Raw genomic sequence first — 17,524 nt, 5'->3', positions numbered from 1 at the left:
TCACATGGCTAGAAAGAATGAAGGCCACAGGTGAAAAAATCCTTGAAAACAACCACATTAGTAGCGCTGGTCTTGGGGACCGTCTCACCCTACAGAGGCCTTGCCTTTCCCATAGGAACATAACCCTCCTTCTCTAGCGCTTCAATCATCTCTTGGGTCATGAGAGAAGGCCCAAAATCCTAGGTCTTCCTAGAGCCAGCCATGTCTTCTGCCTCCTCAGCAGTGATCAAATACACAATAGAGGCTTCAACACTGGTAAGATCCTCCTCAAACTCCAGAGCCTCTGTGCGGGATAGCATGCACTCTTCAAAGCACCTAGACCAACCGCTAGACCTAACCCCAAGCAGGGGAAGGTAGGGACTGTCGAAACAAGGCCAGCGACAATGGGAATCGATAGGGGAAGCCACCTCTAAACCCTAAATGCGAACAAGCAAAGCCAAGCTAAAGCCAAGCGAAGGCACAAATAACACAAAGGACTAACAAGCAACAACCAAGAAAGCGATGGCTTAGGTGGGGTGGGGGAAGCCTTCACCAACCCCCCCCTATATAGCCACTAGACGGATGCTTAAGCTTCTCTATCCAACGGTCACATCCGTTCCACGATGTGTCTGTTCGAGAGCCACCGCAGCAAATCAAGCAGCGAGACCTCACCACAAACAGGGTCTGACACAGTGTGTCCTAGTGGGAAAAGGGAGGAAGCCTCCACAAGAACCTCCACAACTCAATATCAGTGAGGAAATTAAGGGTTACAGGCTGCCTGCAACAGACCATACCCTCAAGGGGGAACTGTTGGGACACGAATATTTAAGCCATGGAGGTTGGGAAACACCCTAACCAAAACATACTAATGTTGTGAATTGCGTGAATGATAATCCACAGGGTTCACAAGGAGAGCCTTTGCCCGTGCCCTTCAAGCAGGCAAAGGCCCAAGGGCGATGGCAAAGGCATAAGAAGGCGTTGGCTCAAAGAGTTGTGTAATACGGAGGCACAAGGACGATGGCAGAGACTCGGAGTAGAGTGAAGGAGAAGGCCATCCAGGTGGAGGCACAGATGTAGTATCCACATAAGTTGTTCCCCAATCCCTACTGTAGATACCACTTTATGAGAAAAAGATTCATCATCAACCAATGAAGCATAGTAGTAATGAATTGAACTAAATAAAGATGTGGCGACCTAGTTAGTATTTACTAGGTATTGGAATACATTTAGAGGCACTTTCCATTGACCATAATGGCGTTTCTTAGCGAATCTTTTCCAAGCACTGCCCAACAAAATAAATAAATGGAGTTATATCAATAAAATGACATAAGAGAGTATACAGTCTGCGAGACCAAAATTACCACTGGAGAATATCTATCATTTCTTGGTAATCTTCTCGGGGTTTTGTCGCTAGGTCAAAGATCTTTACAATACTCCTGGGCATATCGATGACCAGCAGTATCTAGTGATAGCTACATGTTTATAAGCAGGCATTACTCATTAACTAAAGTCAACATGGAGTAAGCAAAATAAAATGGACACAAGATAATAACACTCACTTGAAGTTGTAAGGGAAGCGTATCAGTGTCTTGTCATGTTGGTTATCTAAGAACCTAAATAGATCATTCTCCACTTGAGGTCGCCATCTATCATATCGAGTAAGCATGTCCTTGAATGTGCGATTCGGATCCATGAAACCAACATTAGTTAACCCTTTTCTCTTTAGTTTTAGCATCTCATATCTGCATTTATATAGTACAAAAGAATATATATAGTGTGAGGATAACTATATATAGACAACGAACTAACATGCAAGTTACTTCAATTGTAGAAAGAATCACTTACATACACCAGTAGCTAAGGAGAGATTTGTCGAGAGCGTCCTAGTTTAATAGTTGGTGTAATTCATTCAACTCAATATGTAAAATGTCAAAGCCATTGAAGTCATGTTCTAGTCTAATTCTGACAATAAGCCATGCCACATCGTTGTCACACGCTCTTAAGTACCACTTGTTTAACAAGAACATTTGCGTACCAGTGATAATAAGGACTTAGGGTTGACAAGACTCCTGCCATACTCAAAGGTTCGGTAAATATCAAAGTTGGTTGTTGGTATCTATCCTCCCCTAATGAGTTGTTGAGGTGTGAGACCTATTGTAGCCATGAAGTCTTAGAGTGCCTCCCTATCAATTGGATCACCTTGTGCTGCAGTACAATCATCCTCAACAACTAGCGGGTCGATAGATTGCTTAGATTGCTGCCCGAGCTGTGCTACATCTTTCTCTACTCTCTTCGCTTTATGGGATGCCTTATATGGCTTGTCAAGAAAGCATTCATAGTCCGATAATGGTGAGGGCTTACGTGCATCACGCTGCTTTTTCTCACGCTCATTGATTTTTTACCTTAGTTCTCGTTGAGCTATGTAGTGCGGCTTTGGCGGGTTTTTCTGAAGTTCCTTCTTCTTTGCTATTGATTCTGCTACACTTTTCTTCCAGTTATCCAAATCTCTTTGTGTCACCAGTTTTGATTCCTCTTCAGACTTCTCCTAAGGCAACTTCTCTAGAGGGGGCTTTGTTTTATGATGGCTGGCTTTCTTCTTCACCAGGGGCGGGGGCCTCTTCTGGCTCTACAGTGTGGGAGGCGGAGGAGGGGGAGACCACCTTGGAGGAGATGGAGATGGAGATGCAGCCATGCCATGGAACGCATCATCATCATCCATAGCATCATCATCGTCCATAGCACTCTGATGATCATCATGGGATGGAAGAACTAGACTCAGGTTGGGAGACCTATGAGTACAAAAATGATTATTATAAAAGAAGCCAATAATTGAGAATGATTCATTATTGAAAAACTATTTCATTCACTTTCATCCGCACCTATCTTGAGGTATTTGAGGAGGAGGCAAAGGTACCCTAGTCGCCGCACCAGCGTTTGTGCCATAAAATGAATGAATGCTCTGCTTGTCCTAGGGTCTTCTCCCCATCACCTCTAGGAAAGTCAAGAGACACTTTCCTATAGGCTTTGATAACTCTATCCACCGAAACACTATAATAGCCAGGTGGAATTGGATTCCCATGGATTGTTGGTGTCTTCTTAGGGACCACTAGAGAAATAATACCGTGCACTAGTATTCCCCAAGGGAATGTGTAGCTCACATGGCATCAAAGGCATAGTGATGTCATCCACGAGGAAGTTCTGCAATGCGTCATCTTGATTTGGGAGCTCAATGGAAGCACAACTGCTTCTTAGCTGAGGGGGGCAAACATTGATCGCATGCTCTGATGTTGATGACTGCCTTTGGCTACTCAACTATAGTGCCACTTGCTGTTTGATTTTCTCTTGCATTCTCATGTCCATGTTTAGTTCTTGTTCCTGTGATTGAAGCATTGCCTCCTCTAACCTGCGGATCCACTCTGCCTCCTCATCCTTCCTTCTCTAGCGGCTTCTATAGGTAGCGACATCCTTAGGGAAGCCATGGCACCATGAAATCAACCCTTTGCCTCATGTTTTCCTAGGGTGTTTAGGAGTATGGAGGGCGTACGTTAGCTCATCCTTCTCTTGGTTGGGCACAAAGGCACCACTAGCAGAAGCATCTACAATATCGATAAGTCCTTGTGCTGCTGTTCTGATTTCCCCACCAATAACCGGCTCCCGTTTCTATGGGTCTAGTGATCCCCCATGCACGAAAATCCAATTCTGGGAGCATTCAGGCCAATCGAGTGAAAATGGATGGATCCCTTTGGCAAGCATGTCTGCTTCCATTCTTTGCCACTTTGGAATGGCACTCATGTAGCTACCTGATCCCATTTTATGATGGTATACCTTCTACCGTGCATCATGTTGGTTCCTTCTCACCCGTTTCTTACCCTCTTCCGAGGTCTTGTACCTCACAAATTCAGGCCAGTCATCCCTCAACTTTTTGTATGGCTATTTTGACTGAAATTTGGAGTCAGATTTTTCTTGATAAATTCATTGTACAGCTTCTTCTTCTAGGTCTGGAGCTATGTGGCTATCTTCATGATAGCCCAACTTTTAACTGGTTTTCTTAAATCTTCACCTGCTGGTAGATTGAAATGTGCTATGACTGAATCCCAAAGAATGTCCTTCTCTCACTCAGAGACAGAACTGATCAGAGGATCATCCTTCTTCTTTTTTCATTCATGGATGCTAATCAGGACCCTATCCCTAACAAGAACCCCACAGTGATTTATAAACTTCTTTGCATTGTTTTTTGGCTGGAGTGGTTTGCCGGTATTAGGATCGACTTCTGTGATTATGTAGTGGCCCTCCAACGGTTTTGTCAGGCCTCGTACACTTTTACTACTTTTCATCGATGTCGTCAATCCAGAGGGCTACATACGTAGAAACACAAAGATTTAGTAATACATATATATATATATATATATATATATGAATTATTGGAATTATGTTTAATTTCATATACATAAGAGATGCAAGATTATTAACAAATATACCTCACCAGCATTTTCTTGCACAGGATTTTCTTGCACAAGAAGTTTTTGCTAATCTTTAAAATTCAGTAAGTATTGAGAGCCATCATCGAACTCCGGGTCAACCTCATTCTGGTTGGGACCATATTGAGTGTTGGCATTGATAATGTTCGTCATGGACTCATTCTAGTCTTAGTCATCTTGTGGCTTGGCCATCTTAATTACCACAACTATATATAAATGAAAACCATACACTAGTCATGCATATGCAAATGTAGCGATTCAGTGGCTTAAACCTAAATAACTATATATAGACTTCACACTAATTATGAAGAATCAAATTCAAATATATATAACTATATAGAATTTAGGGTTATTATTTATGCCTTCATTAGGGTTTGGAGCGGAGCTCGGCCAGGTTAGGGTTTAGAGCGAAGCTCGGTCGGGTTAGGGTTTGGAGCGGAGTTGAGGATATTAGGATATATATATCAACATTAGTGTATATAAATATATGAAAATTCATGTCACACTAATAATGTCAATATATCAAAATTCAGATATATATACAAAAAAATTCATAGCACTAATAAAAATAATCTTTTCAATTGTGACGAAGATTCAAATATATTTCTACAACTATATATTGTAGTACACTACTATATTTTTTCTACAATTCATATCACTCAACATTTTTCTATATATGTATATATATTAAAATAAACTACCATATTTTTCCTATTTTGTCTACAAATAAAATATATCTATTTTTTCTATGCCAAAAAAATAATATGCACACACACACACTCATACACACACCACATGTGCACACACACTATTGCACACATGTGTGGAAACAAAGTTCCTCCAGCGAGCACGGTGAGGGGCGATAGCGAGCACGAGCACGGCGAACACGATTGAGCATGTCGGGGCCAAGGTGCGCATGACGCGCCGGCAGTCGGCTAGAGACGAGAACGATGAACGTGTGCGCGTAGAGCTAACCGGGGATGAAGTTCATGTGTGGATGACACGCTCCGGCGATGAGGATGAGCGAGGGTGCTAGTGGGGTGACGAGGTGAGGGCGCTGGCGGGGTGACGAGGCCGGTGCTGGACTAGAGATGGTGTAGACGAGGATGACGTGCTCTGGCAGCGAGGACGAGCGAAGGCACCGGCGGGGTGACGAGGATGACGTGTGTGGAGCCAGGGACAAAGCGCATGCATGATGAGAGGCAGTGCTGGAGGCAGGTGCGTGGAGTCAGTAATGATGAGGACGAGGATCGACGACGGCGGTGGACCCAAATTAGATCTGGGTGAGGGCAAGGATGATGTGGCGGATCTAGATCTAGGTGCGGCACATGGACGTGGAGGCGGTGTTGGAGGCGGTGATGATCGAGTGGTGGCGGCGCGGTGGCTCTCGAGCAAAGAAGACAAGATGATGGAGGGGGAGAAGAAAGGAAGCGATATATAGGAGGGACCTTTAGTCCCATGTGAAGCCACGGTGATGGTTATAACCAGGACTAAAGGTACCTTTAGTCCTAGGTGTAGCCACGGCCAGGGAGTAAAGGCAATTTTTGGCAGGCTGCGAAAACGCACCCCATTTGTAGTCTCGGGTGGTTGATCCACCCGAGAGTAAAGGTGTGCTGTAGTTTGGCTCCCCCCCAATTTCTAGAAGTTTTTCCTTTTTTATATATTTCTTTTATATAAAAATCTAGAGAGTTATTAATTGCCTAGTAAATAAAATATTAGTCAAAAAAATACAAAAAATTACTTGACCTGGTTTTGCGTTATTGTACACAAGAAAAATTTGTAACCTAAACTCTTTTGTTTTACCATATAAATATTTAACATAGTGTAAATAATAATCACAATTTCCACCATGCAAAAATGTACTTCTTAATTAAAATCATTAAAATTATTGCTTTTCGACAGGAAATTAGTTTTCACATCTTATTAACGTTGACCATTTGGTTTTTCATCGTAGATTCTCCATAGCAAATGCACCATCAAGTAGAAAAACATGATAGAAAATCTGAAGTCACAATTATTACATAATAGGTCTAATACATCACCATGTCAAGTGGGAACAGCAACGAACTTCTTCTTGATGTATGTCCCTTGGTTATGATCGCGCCATAACCATGGAGTGTCCTCATCATTTAGCAGGATGCTTGGATTGTTGTTCATTGTGAAGGGTGGAATTTCATCATTCTTTTCATAATCTTCTGACATGTCAGACCTATCCTTGATTCCCATGATGTTTCTTTTCTGTAAAAGAACTTTGTGGCACTTTGGCTCATTCTCTGAGACGTTGTTGTTTTTCCCTTTCTTCGGTTTGGTGGACATGTCCTTCACATAGAACACCTAATTCACATCCTTGGCTAAGATGAATGGTTTGTCTCTATACCCAAGATTGTTGAGGTCCACTGTTGTCATTCCGTACTGATGGTCAACTATTACCCCACCTCCGGTCACCCTCACCCATTGGCAGCGAAACAAAGGGACCTTAAAATAAGGTCCATAGTCTAGTTCCCATATCTCCTCTATGCAGCCATAATATGTTTCCTTATTCCCATTTGGGTCTATAGCATCTATGGTGCTCCTTTTATCTTGGGCTATCGTATAAAATGTATTGCCATTTATCTCATACCCTTTAAATGTCAAGGTATGCCAAGACAGTTCCCTAGACAACAAGTACAGTTGCTCATCTAGACTCTCATCACCCTAACATCGTTTTCACAACCAACTGTCGAAAGTTTCCATGTGTCGACACATAATCCAGGCTTCAGTCCTCCCCAGGAATTTGCCACGTACAATGTCCTTGTGTACCTCGATAAATAGATCCACCAAGGAGCTCTACAAAACTATGTAGTGTGCTTTACGGAAATAATCGTCCTCCTTCAAAATATATGCTTTCTTCCCTAGTGTTCCATTTCTGCTTAGTCTCCCCTCATGCCGTGATTCAGAAACACCAATCGGGTCGAGGTTAGGAATAAAATCAACGTAGAACTCAATGACCTCCTCTGTTCCGTAGCCATTGGAGATGCTTCCTTCTGGTCAAGCACAGTTGTGAACATATTTCTTTAGGACTCCCATGAACCTCTCAAAGGGGAACATGTTTTGAGGAACACAGGACCGATAATACTAATCTCTTTGATCAAGTGAACTAGGAGGTGCATCATAATATTAAAGAACGATGGTGGGAACACCAACTCAAAGCTGACAAGACATTGGACCATGTCATTCTATAGCTTTGCTAGATGCACTGGATTGATTGCCTTTGAGAAATTGTGTTGAGGAATGCACATAGTTTCACGGTGGCTAATCATACATTTGGAGGTAGAATCCCTCTCAATGCAATTGGAAGCAATTATGTTATAAGCACATGGTAGCCATGAGACTTTAAGTTTAGAAATTTCTTCTCTGCCATATTTATTATCCCCCTTACATTCGAGGAGAAGCTAGATGGGACCTGGATCCTATTTAGGCATTAAAACATGCTTTCCTTCTCTTCTTTTCTAAGAGTGTAGCTGGCAGGACTTAAGTACTGGCGTCCATCATCTACCTTCTTTGGATGCAGGTTCACTCGTTCTTTCATACACTATGTGACAAAACCGCCCAATTTATACAAGATCAAGTACGGCTGTTCCTGCTAACACATTGACATGTGCATACTTTCACTCATATAAACCCGGTAGTCCGCCGAGTGTCCCGAAAGACCTCGGTAAATCAACATCATAACCAAGATCGCGTGATTAAGCAAATACACATCACATACACAGGGTTGCAGTGGAAATAATATTACAAGTTTGGGTTCACAAATAATAGTACAAGTTTGGGTTTCAAAATCGATTAGTGAAAACAACATAGCTTTCAAAAGATTACATTAATATATGTTCCAAATATATTGCTAGCATAAGTGACATCATCCAACAAAAGCATATGGATGAGAAGTAACTAAAGAATCACCGAGCCCACCAGTGGTTATCCACCAGCTTTAGCAGGCCAAGAACTTCACCTGCGACAAGGTGGGATAAACCCTGAGTACTCGAATGTACTCAGCCAGACTTACCCATCGGAAACCAAAACAAATGACACCAAGGATCATGCATAGCTTAATTTAGTGGATCTGGCTGGACAACCTTTTTGTATAAAAGCTTGAGTAACCATTAGCATTATTCACCTGTACTAGCAGTGACTTTTAGCCACTACCTCATCTATATTAGCACCTGTACTAATCAATCACTTGATTAAGTTGCAAACAATAATAACCATATCAGGTATTTCATGGCTCATTGTCATTTTCATCATCATCATCATTTAACCATATCTTTAAATTTAGTGAATCTACGTTGCCGCTGCTCAGTCAAGTTCTCACTATCCGGGAGAGACGGCGATTCAAATCGATTCCTATCCAGCTGGAGGGGTATTCCTAACATCAACCTAGGCATACCACGTGAAGGCAGCCTTAGGTCACCTTTGGTACATCTCAGGAATTGCAACTCCGAGCAGCGCCGCACCCTCAGGGAGTCCACTCTGCCAGGTGGTCAATCTCACCTTGGACTTACGCCAATAGCTCCCTGCACATCCTTACTACCGCCAGGGTGCGCACTTTCACTTCTCGGTCTTCCGGCCTGAGTTGAGCTACTCGGCTTCGCAGTCGGAACGAGTTATCCGGCCAACTAAGTGATAGGCATGCGTTCGACATGACATGAGGACGTACATCGAATCGGTCCTTAACCGACACAGATAGGGATAGATTCACACCCAAGACCTCCATGCCTTGTTGCTGCACTACTATCATCCCGTCCGATCTCTTTTTACTATTAACACATGGTTCTTTTTCATGATAGCAAATATAGCCAACCGTGACCAGGGCTCATCCTACATCTCGCAGGTGACAGGAAATCACCCGACTTCTACCGGTCTAAGCATAGCTAAGCATCATTCGATCCTACACTTAATTAGGATTCACAGGATTTTATCTGGACAAGGTAAGGATATAATGCAACAATTGGTTCCAACCAATTCCTATACTTAATGCATCATCAACAATAAAAGATACTCAAGTTATTTGTAAAAACATGGGAGACTTAGAATGCTTCGGGGCTTGCCTGGGATCCAACACAAGTCAGTTCAGTTAGCTTGCATCATCTTGGTGACCTCTCTGGTCCTAGCACTTGCTTAGTCCTTCCATCTTCGGGATAGATCCACCAAACCCAACCTTCAAGTTCGGCTTCACATCACATCCTTCACGTGATTCATCTAGCATACCTAAATGAGATGCAAGATGCATGTGTATGAATGTGATGAATGGTAACACCAGATGCATCACCTAAGCATTCAAGACAAACACAAGATTATGCAAGACATAGACACCAATAGCTATTTAACTAACATCACACAACTAACTATAGAGAGCAAGCACATCAAGCATGACACAAGTTTAACAAGACCATAAGTATCATAACTTGACCATCAACAAGGGCATAAGCCACCCTTAGCAACACATGGAGTAAACAACCATAACGAGCATATGTCCATTTCTGGACTGGAATCAACAGCTTCATGTTTGGATTATAACTAAACAACAACAACAACAACAAAGCCTTTAAGTCCCAAACAAGTTGGGGTAGGCTAGAGTTGAAACCCAACAGAAGCAATCAAGGTTCAGGCACATGAATAGCTGTCTTCCAAGCACTCCTATCTAAGGCTAAGTCTTTGGGTATATTCCATCCTTTCAAGTCTCCTTTTATTGCCTCTACCCAAGTCAACTTCGGTCTTCCTCTGCCTCTCTTCACGTTACTATCCTGACTTAGGATTCCACTATGCACCGGTGCATCTAGAGGTCTCCGTTGCACATGTCCAAACCATCTCAACCGGTGTTGGACAAGCTTTTCTTCAATTGGCGCTACCCCTAATCTCTCACGTATATCATCGTTCCGAACTCGATCCCTTCTTGTATGACCGCAAATCCAACGCAACATATGCATTTCCGCGACACTTAGCTGTTGAATATGTCATCTTTTCGTAGGCCAACATTCTGCGCCATACAACATAGCAGGTCTAATCGCCGTCCTATAAAACTTGCCTTTTAGCTTCTGTGGTACCCTTTTGTCACATAGGACACCAGACGCTTGCCGCCACTTCATCCACCCTGCTTTGATTCTATGGCTAACATCTTCATCAATATCCCCGTCCCTCTGTAGCATTGATCCTAAATATCGAAAGGTATCCTTCCTAGGCACTACTTGACCTTCCAAACTAACATCTTCCTCCTCCCAAGTAGTAGTGCCGAAGTCACATCTCATATACTCAGTTTTAGTTCTACTAAGTCTAAAACCTTTGGACTCCAAAGTCTCCCGCAATAACTCTAGTTTCTGATTCACTCCTGTCCGGCTTTCATCAACTAGCACTACATCGTCCGCGAAAAGCATACACCAAGGGATGTCCCCTTGTATGTCCCTTGTGACCTCATCCATCACTAAAGCAAACAAATAAGGACTCAAAGCTGACCCTTGATGTAGTCCTATCCTAATCGGGAAGTCATCCGTGTCTCCATCACTTGTTCGAACTCTAGTCACAACATTGCTGTACATGTCCTTAATGAGCCCGACATACTTCGTTGGGACTTTATGTTTGTCCAACGCCCACCACATAACATTCCTTGGTATTTTATCATAAGCCTTCTCCAAGTCAATAAAAACCATGTGTAGGTCCTTCTTCTCCCTATACCGCTCCATAACTTGTCTTATTAAGAAAATGGCTTCCATGGTTGACCTTCCGGGCATGAAACCAAATTGGTTCATAGAGACCCGCGTTATTGCTCTCAAGCGATGCTCGATAACTCTCTCCCATAGCTTCATAGTATGGCTCATCAACTTAATTCCTCGGTAATTTGTACAACTTTGAATATCCCCTTTATTCTTGTAGATCGGTACCAATATACAAATCCAATAGCCATGAAACAAGACATTCTGGAAAGCTTATGAAGTTTTCTACAATTCATCTTTAATCATCTTAGCATGATTCTCAAGTTAACTAAGTCAAATATAGCCATTTACAGAAACTGGTCCACAATTGATAGAGAGCAGTCATTTCTGAAACCCAACTTTAAACAAGCATAACTCACAAAACACAAGGCCAAATACCACCAAATTTTAACATAAGCTAGATACATAAATTTTCTACAACTTTTGTATAAACAAGTTTTACAACAAAGCACATTATTATGAAGAACTTTGCTAGGTTCCCAGATCTGTCCATAATCCACATCGGCAAGAAAATAATTATTAACTTATGTTGCAAACAAATAATTGGGCAAAACCAACTTTACCAACATTTCACACATGACTAAAGAACACCAGAAAGCATAGAGCTCAGCTCTAAATAAATTTTCTTAAAGCATTTCTTAATTTATTTAAACATCAAGGTGTATTTAAAAACATATACAAAATACACACAATAAATTCTACAAAAATTACAGTAGCTCACATATCCTCTCAATAGTCTACTGTACAAATTTCATACCATTTGCATAAGTATAGCTTCCTCTATGAAAAAGACAATTTGCTATTGCAAGAAATCATATGAGAGCAAGATAAACCAATAACTCACTCATACTTCATCCAATACTCATGAAATTTTTACCACACATCAACTATCACATGAGTAGCATGCCACAAAAATTTCACTTCATTTGGAGCCCTAGATCTATAGTTATGGAAAATAACAAATTCAACTAGCATTACAACCTTACTGCACAAATATATTTTTGCAGCCAAAACTTTAAACTAAAATATGCCATATTATAGATCTAATGCATAGACAATTTCACAAGGATTCCAAAAAGTCCTCATTTGCTATTTTATGATTTTCCTATGAATTACTATGAATTTCCAAAATTCAGCAAATTTCCTACAAAAAGGTCTTTAACAGCACTATTCATTCGAGTCATAGACTTCGCAGTTAGGCCCTTCCCTTTTGTCAAATTTGAGCCCGAGGCCCCTGGTCGGAATTTAGAGCAGAGAAGCATGCCGGGCTTGCTGTTGCCGACCGAAGGAGGCTCGTCGGCGGCGGGGGATGGGCCGGCGAGGTCCGAGGCACCTGGACGCATCCGAAGGTGGCTTCGGCTCGGCCAGAGCCTGTCCGTGGCCTCCTGGCCACGCGCACAGGCGCCCGCGACGGCCACGGCACCGGCGGCCGCGTGCTACGGCAGCGAGGAGAGGCCGAGGAGTGGTGTGCCGGGTAGAGGAGGAAGAGGCGGAGCTGTTGGTTCACGCGGTGGGTCATGAGGGGGCTCGGAAGCCAGGGAACGGCAGCGACGGCGAGCTCGGCCCGCAGGCCATGGCGGACGCGGCGCTCCGGTGGTTCACCGCGCATGTGGTTGAGAACGGCGGTGGCGCGAGGCGGCTGCGAGGCCAGGGAGGCCGAGCTAGTGGTGGCTCCTGGCTTGAGGCGTGCAGCACCGCAACGGCAGCGAGCTCTGCTTGTCGGCCATGGCGGTGGCGCACAGTGATGATGATAGCTGGAGAGAGGGCGAATGGAGAGGGCAGTGGAGCAGGCTCGGGCTCGGCTGTCCAAAACGAGGAGAGCAAGGCGAGGTGGCGCTCATGCGACGAGCGAGGCCAGCCACGCGGTGTTCAGTTCCTGCACAGAGGCAGCCATGAAGCCACGGCAGCACAGTTCAAAATTTATAATTCTACCTCAAAACTACCACTGAAACCCAATCTTCGGCTCCCTCAAACTCTCAAACCGATGCGAATTAGCGAGATATCCATTAATAAGAGTGGTAGAGCTACATGAGTACATCAATATTGCTTATATGAAGTTGAGCTGGTTAGGTGTGGTTTGGGAGATACAAGTTTCCAAAGTGGGGTACACGAAAACTCAAAACATGAATTCAGTCATCCAGACTTAGTCAAATTTCGAGCTCCCCAAAACAGCCATGGATTCCAACTTGAGGGCTCGTTTTGACTTGCTTACCAGCTGATCTAGCTCTTGGTCTAAAAATAAAGTTTGTTGTACATAACATGGACTTCAACTTTTATTTAGGGTGCAACTCTATGCAAGCACTGTAAGTGATTGGTCAACACAGGTCAAAGTAGCATCACGGTACAGCTTAAATCTGAGTTTTAGACCGATTGATGCATTTTCTTGACATTTGCCCAACATGAACCTTTTATGACTTTTGTTGTAGAGTTCATCTAGAGTCATTTGGGCAAGGTTGCAAGGTTTGGTTGATGACCTACATTTCCATTCACTTAATAGTGCAATTCATGCAAAGATATGACTTATCATTTCATGTGACTTTTTTATTCCAAATTTCATGAAACTTTTCCATAGATCAATATAGATGGATATTGATATGAGACACATGAAACAAGTACATCCAACATTACTCAAGCATACTTTTTTAGAAAGGGCAACATGTAAGCAATGGTGCATGGTCCAAGTTTAAGTGGTGGCTTATTTTCATATGTTTGACCTAACATCTCCAACACCACTTAACATGTCATGGTTGAGCTCAAACCCATTGCTTACTGGTGACAAACACCTGGGGTGTTACACACTACAGGTCCTGTCTTGCTTCTGGTGTGTCCTTAGACTTCCCATACACACCCATGAAGCCTAGCAGGTTCACACAAAGATTCTTCGTCAGGTGCACCACGTCGATCGTGATGTGGATCTCTAGGACTTGCCAATAGGGTAGCTCCCAAAATATGGACTTCTTCTTCCACATGGGTGCGTGTCCATTAGCATCATTCGGAACATGTTGGCTGCTAGGTCCCTTCCCAAAGACTACTTGTACATCCTTGACCATATTGAATACATCCTCACCACTACGGTTGTCAGGTTTTGTTTAGCACTCTGCCTTACCTTCAAAATGCTTGCCTCTCTTTCTTAGGGCATGATTCAATGGAAGAAATCAATGATGGCCCATGTACAAGACCTTTCGACATTTTTTCAAAAATATACCTTCGATGTCATGAAAACAGTGCGTGCGTGCATTATATCCTTTGTTTGATTGTCCTAAAAGATTACTAAGAGCAGGCCAATCATTGATTGCTATGAACAACAATGCTCGCAGGTCAAAGTGTTCCTATTTGTACTCATCCCACACACATACGCCTGTGCTACTCCACAAAAGTAGAAGTTCCTCAACTAATGGCCTCAGGTACACATCATTATCATTTTCAAGTTGCTTCGGGCCTTGGATGAGCATTGGCATCATAATGAACTTCCGCTTCATGCACAGCCATGGAGGAAGGTTGTAGATACACAGAGTAGCAGGACAAGTGCTATGACTGTTGCTCTGCTCCATGAAAGGATTCATGCCATCCGTACTTAAAGCAAACCTTAAGTTTCTTGCGTCATCTGCAAACCTTAGGAATTCTCTGTCGAATGCTCTCCACTAGGACCCATCAGCGAGGTGTCTCAACATATCATCTACCTTTTGGTCTTCATTGTGCCATCATAGCAACTTTGCATGCCCCTTGTTTCTGAACAAATGTTTCAAGCATGGTATTATAGGTGCACACCACATCACCTAAGCAGGAATTCTCTTCCTGGGACATTCACCGCCGCCCTCAACATCACCAGGATCATCTTGCCTGATCTTATACCACGATGCATGGCATACTAGGCATGCATCCAAATTATCGTACTTGTCGCGATAGAGGATGCAGTCATTAGGACATGCATGTATCTTCTGGATTTCTAATCCTAGAGGGTAGACGACCTGTTTTGCTGCATATGTAGTGGTAGGCAATTCATTTGCCTTTAGAAGCATCTTCTTTGTGATAGTTAGTAACTCCCCAAATCCCTTGTCGGATATACCATTCTTTGCCTTCCATTGCAGCAACTTTTTCCCCCTCTTTGCAAGTTGGGTATAGCAAATTCTTATGATCCTCTAGCATGCGCTCGAACTTGATCTTCTCCTTTTCACTTTTGCATTCTCTCTGTGCATCATGGATGGCTAGACCAAGATCATCAGCGGGCTCATCTTCTACCGCTACCTCTTCTTTAGCTTCCCCCATTGCAGTATCATCAAAGGCACCATATTCAACAAAACCACAAATAAGAATGTTCTCATCATCCCCTTCTTCTTCTTCATCATCTTCTTCCATTATAACACCTCTTTCTCCATGCTTAGTCCAACAAATATAGTTTGGCCTGAAACCCAACGTAAACAGGTGTCCGTGTAGGATCCTTGAGCAAGAATAATCCTTCTCATTCTTACATAGAACAAATGGGCAGCACAAGAAACCATTCTACGTGTTCGCCTTGGCCATATTTATGAATTCATGCACACCCCTAATGAACTCTGGGGAGCGGTGGTCCACATTGTACATCCATTGTTGGTTCATCTGCATTACATGACGTACACCACATCAAAAACTTATAATAACACATATTATACAACATGCATAATTAGTAGTTAATTAAAAGATCCAAAATATCCATCAATCAACATGATTAATTAATATCCTATACCACACAGTTGTTTCACATACTCTCGAATATTAATTTATTAAAGCCTTGATATAATGTAGACAATCCCAAATAGCACTAAACAAACTAAACCTACAATGCACTTCAATAGAATAAGGATTTTGCGACCAATTCCAACTAAAACAGACAGATCATTCTTCTGCTGGTTCACTGCCTCATCATACAAAGGTGCACTCTCATTAGTCGCCTCAGTCACCTTTGCTAGAGATTTTTGGACATGCTCAACATACTCTTCCTCCCAATACCAACCGTCACATGATCCAATGTCATCCCACTAAAATTACAACAATAAATCAAGAACTTTAATCAAAATCATCACAAAAAATGGCTACAAAGCATAACAAAACATGACAAAAATTACTCACTTCGTGATCCGAACAAGTGTAGAAGATGTGCCCTTGGTTGGGACCCTTCTTCTTCACCCTATACTCCCTCACAGTCTTCTGTCCACACTTGTCAGATGCAATGAGAGGGAGGTCCGGTCTCAGTCGCTTAGGGACCCCATGTAAGGCCGAGGACCTAGAAGCAGTCACCATCTATGACTCTCTACTCATTTTCATCAACTACTATAAATTTCTTATTTTATGAACCATAAAATTAAATGAGCTATATACTAAAAAACCTTTTATTTCTCTATTTCTAAACCATGAAATCAGGCAATGAAAGGTGCATACTAGTTCTGATGAGCTACTATAAGATTCCTTCATCTACATATACAAACTATCAAGTGAATTTGAGCTCAAATGGCATATAAATAAAAAATATCCACCATTATTCTCAATCTAGAAAACCAAAAAATTCTCTATTTCTAGACCATGAAATGAGGCAATGAAAGGTACATACTAGTTTTGATGAACTACTATAAGCTTCCTTCATCTTCATATTCAAACTATCAAGTGATTTCAAGCTCAAATGGTATATAAATCAAAAAGAATCTACCATCATTCCCAATCTAAAAAAACCACAAATTTCTCTATTTCTAGACCAAGAAATGAGTCATGCTAGTGATGAAACATGTGAGGATGAAGTTGGTAACCTTTAGAACCGAAGAATGGATGGAGGAATGAAGTCTTCACTAATCCCACAAGCATGAACTCCTTCCACGAGCAAGAACAGAGAGCAGGCAGAGAGCTTGAATGGCTCGGGCTAGGGGAGGAAGAAAGAGAAAGTATATAGCCCGGGACATGTAGTCCCGGTTTGTTGTATAAACCCGGACTACAGGTACAATTCTAGTCTCGGTTAGAGCCACCAACCAGGATTAAAGGTTTAGCCACGGCTGGTAGCTCCAACCAGGACTAGAGGGTGACCTTTAGTCCTGGTTTGAGCCATCAACCGGGACTAAAGGTCCCCTCCTGCTCCCCCTGCAAAAGCTACGCCTCAAGCCGTTGGGCAGGGGACTTTAGTCCCGGTTGGTAGCTCCAACCGGGACTAATCCTTTCTTTAGTCCCGGACCCCAAAATGACCGGGACTAAAGCCTTGAACTAAAAGTCTGTTCTCTACTAGTGTGTGCTTGCAGTTCTTCGAGATACAATTGTCACCCAACATAATAACTTTGGGAACATATTTTGCATTGTTGCTACTTT

The 17,524-nt window shown here is 42.6% G+C and overlaps 1 pseudogene; it reads right to left on the bottom strand.

Annotated features, from left to right (window-relative positions):
- Positions 1 to 6,503: 6,503 nt before the first annotated feature.
- On the bottom strand, positions 6,504 to 16,477 carry LOC136530461 (uncharacterized; annotated as a pseudogene).
- Positions 16,478 to 17,524: the final 1,047 nt, after the last annotated feature.

Source organism: Miscanthus floridulus, unplaced genomic scaffold (assembly GCF_019320115.1).
Source record: "Miscanthus floridulus cultivar M001 unplaced genomic scaffold, ASM1932011v1 fs_138_1_2, whole genome shotgun sequence".
Classification (NCBI taxonomy): Eukaryota; Viridiplantae; Streptophyta; class Magnoliopsida; order Poales; family Poaceae; genus Miscanthus; species Miscanthus floridulus.
Note: the sequence above shows the minus strand (reverse complement) of the source record. Positions and strands in the feature narration are given on the sequence as shown.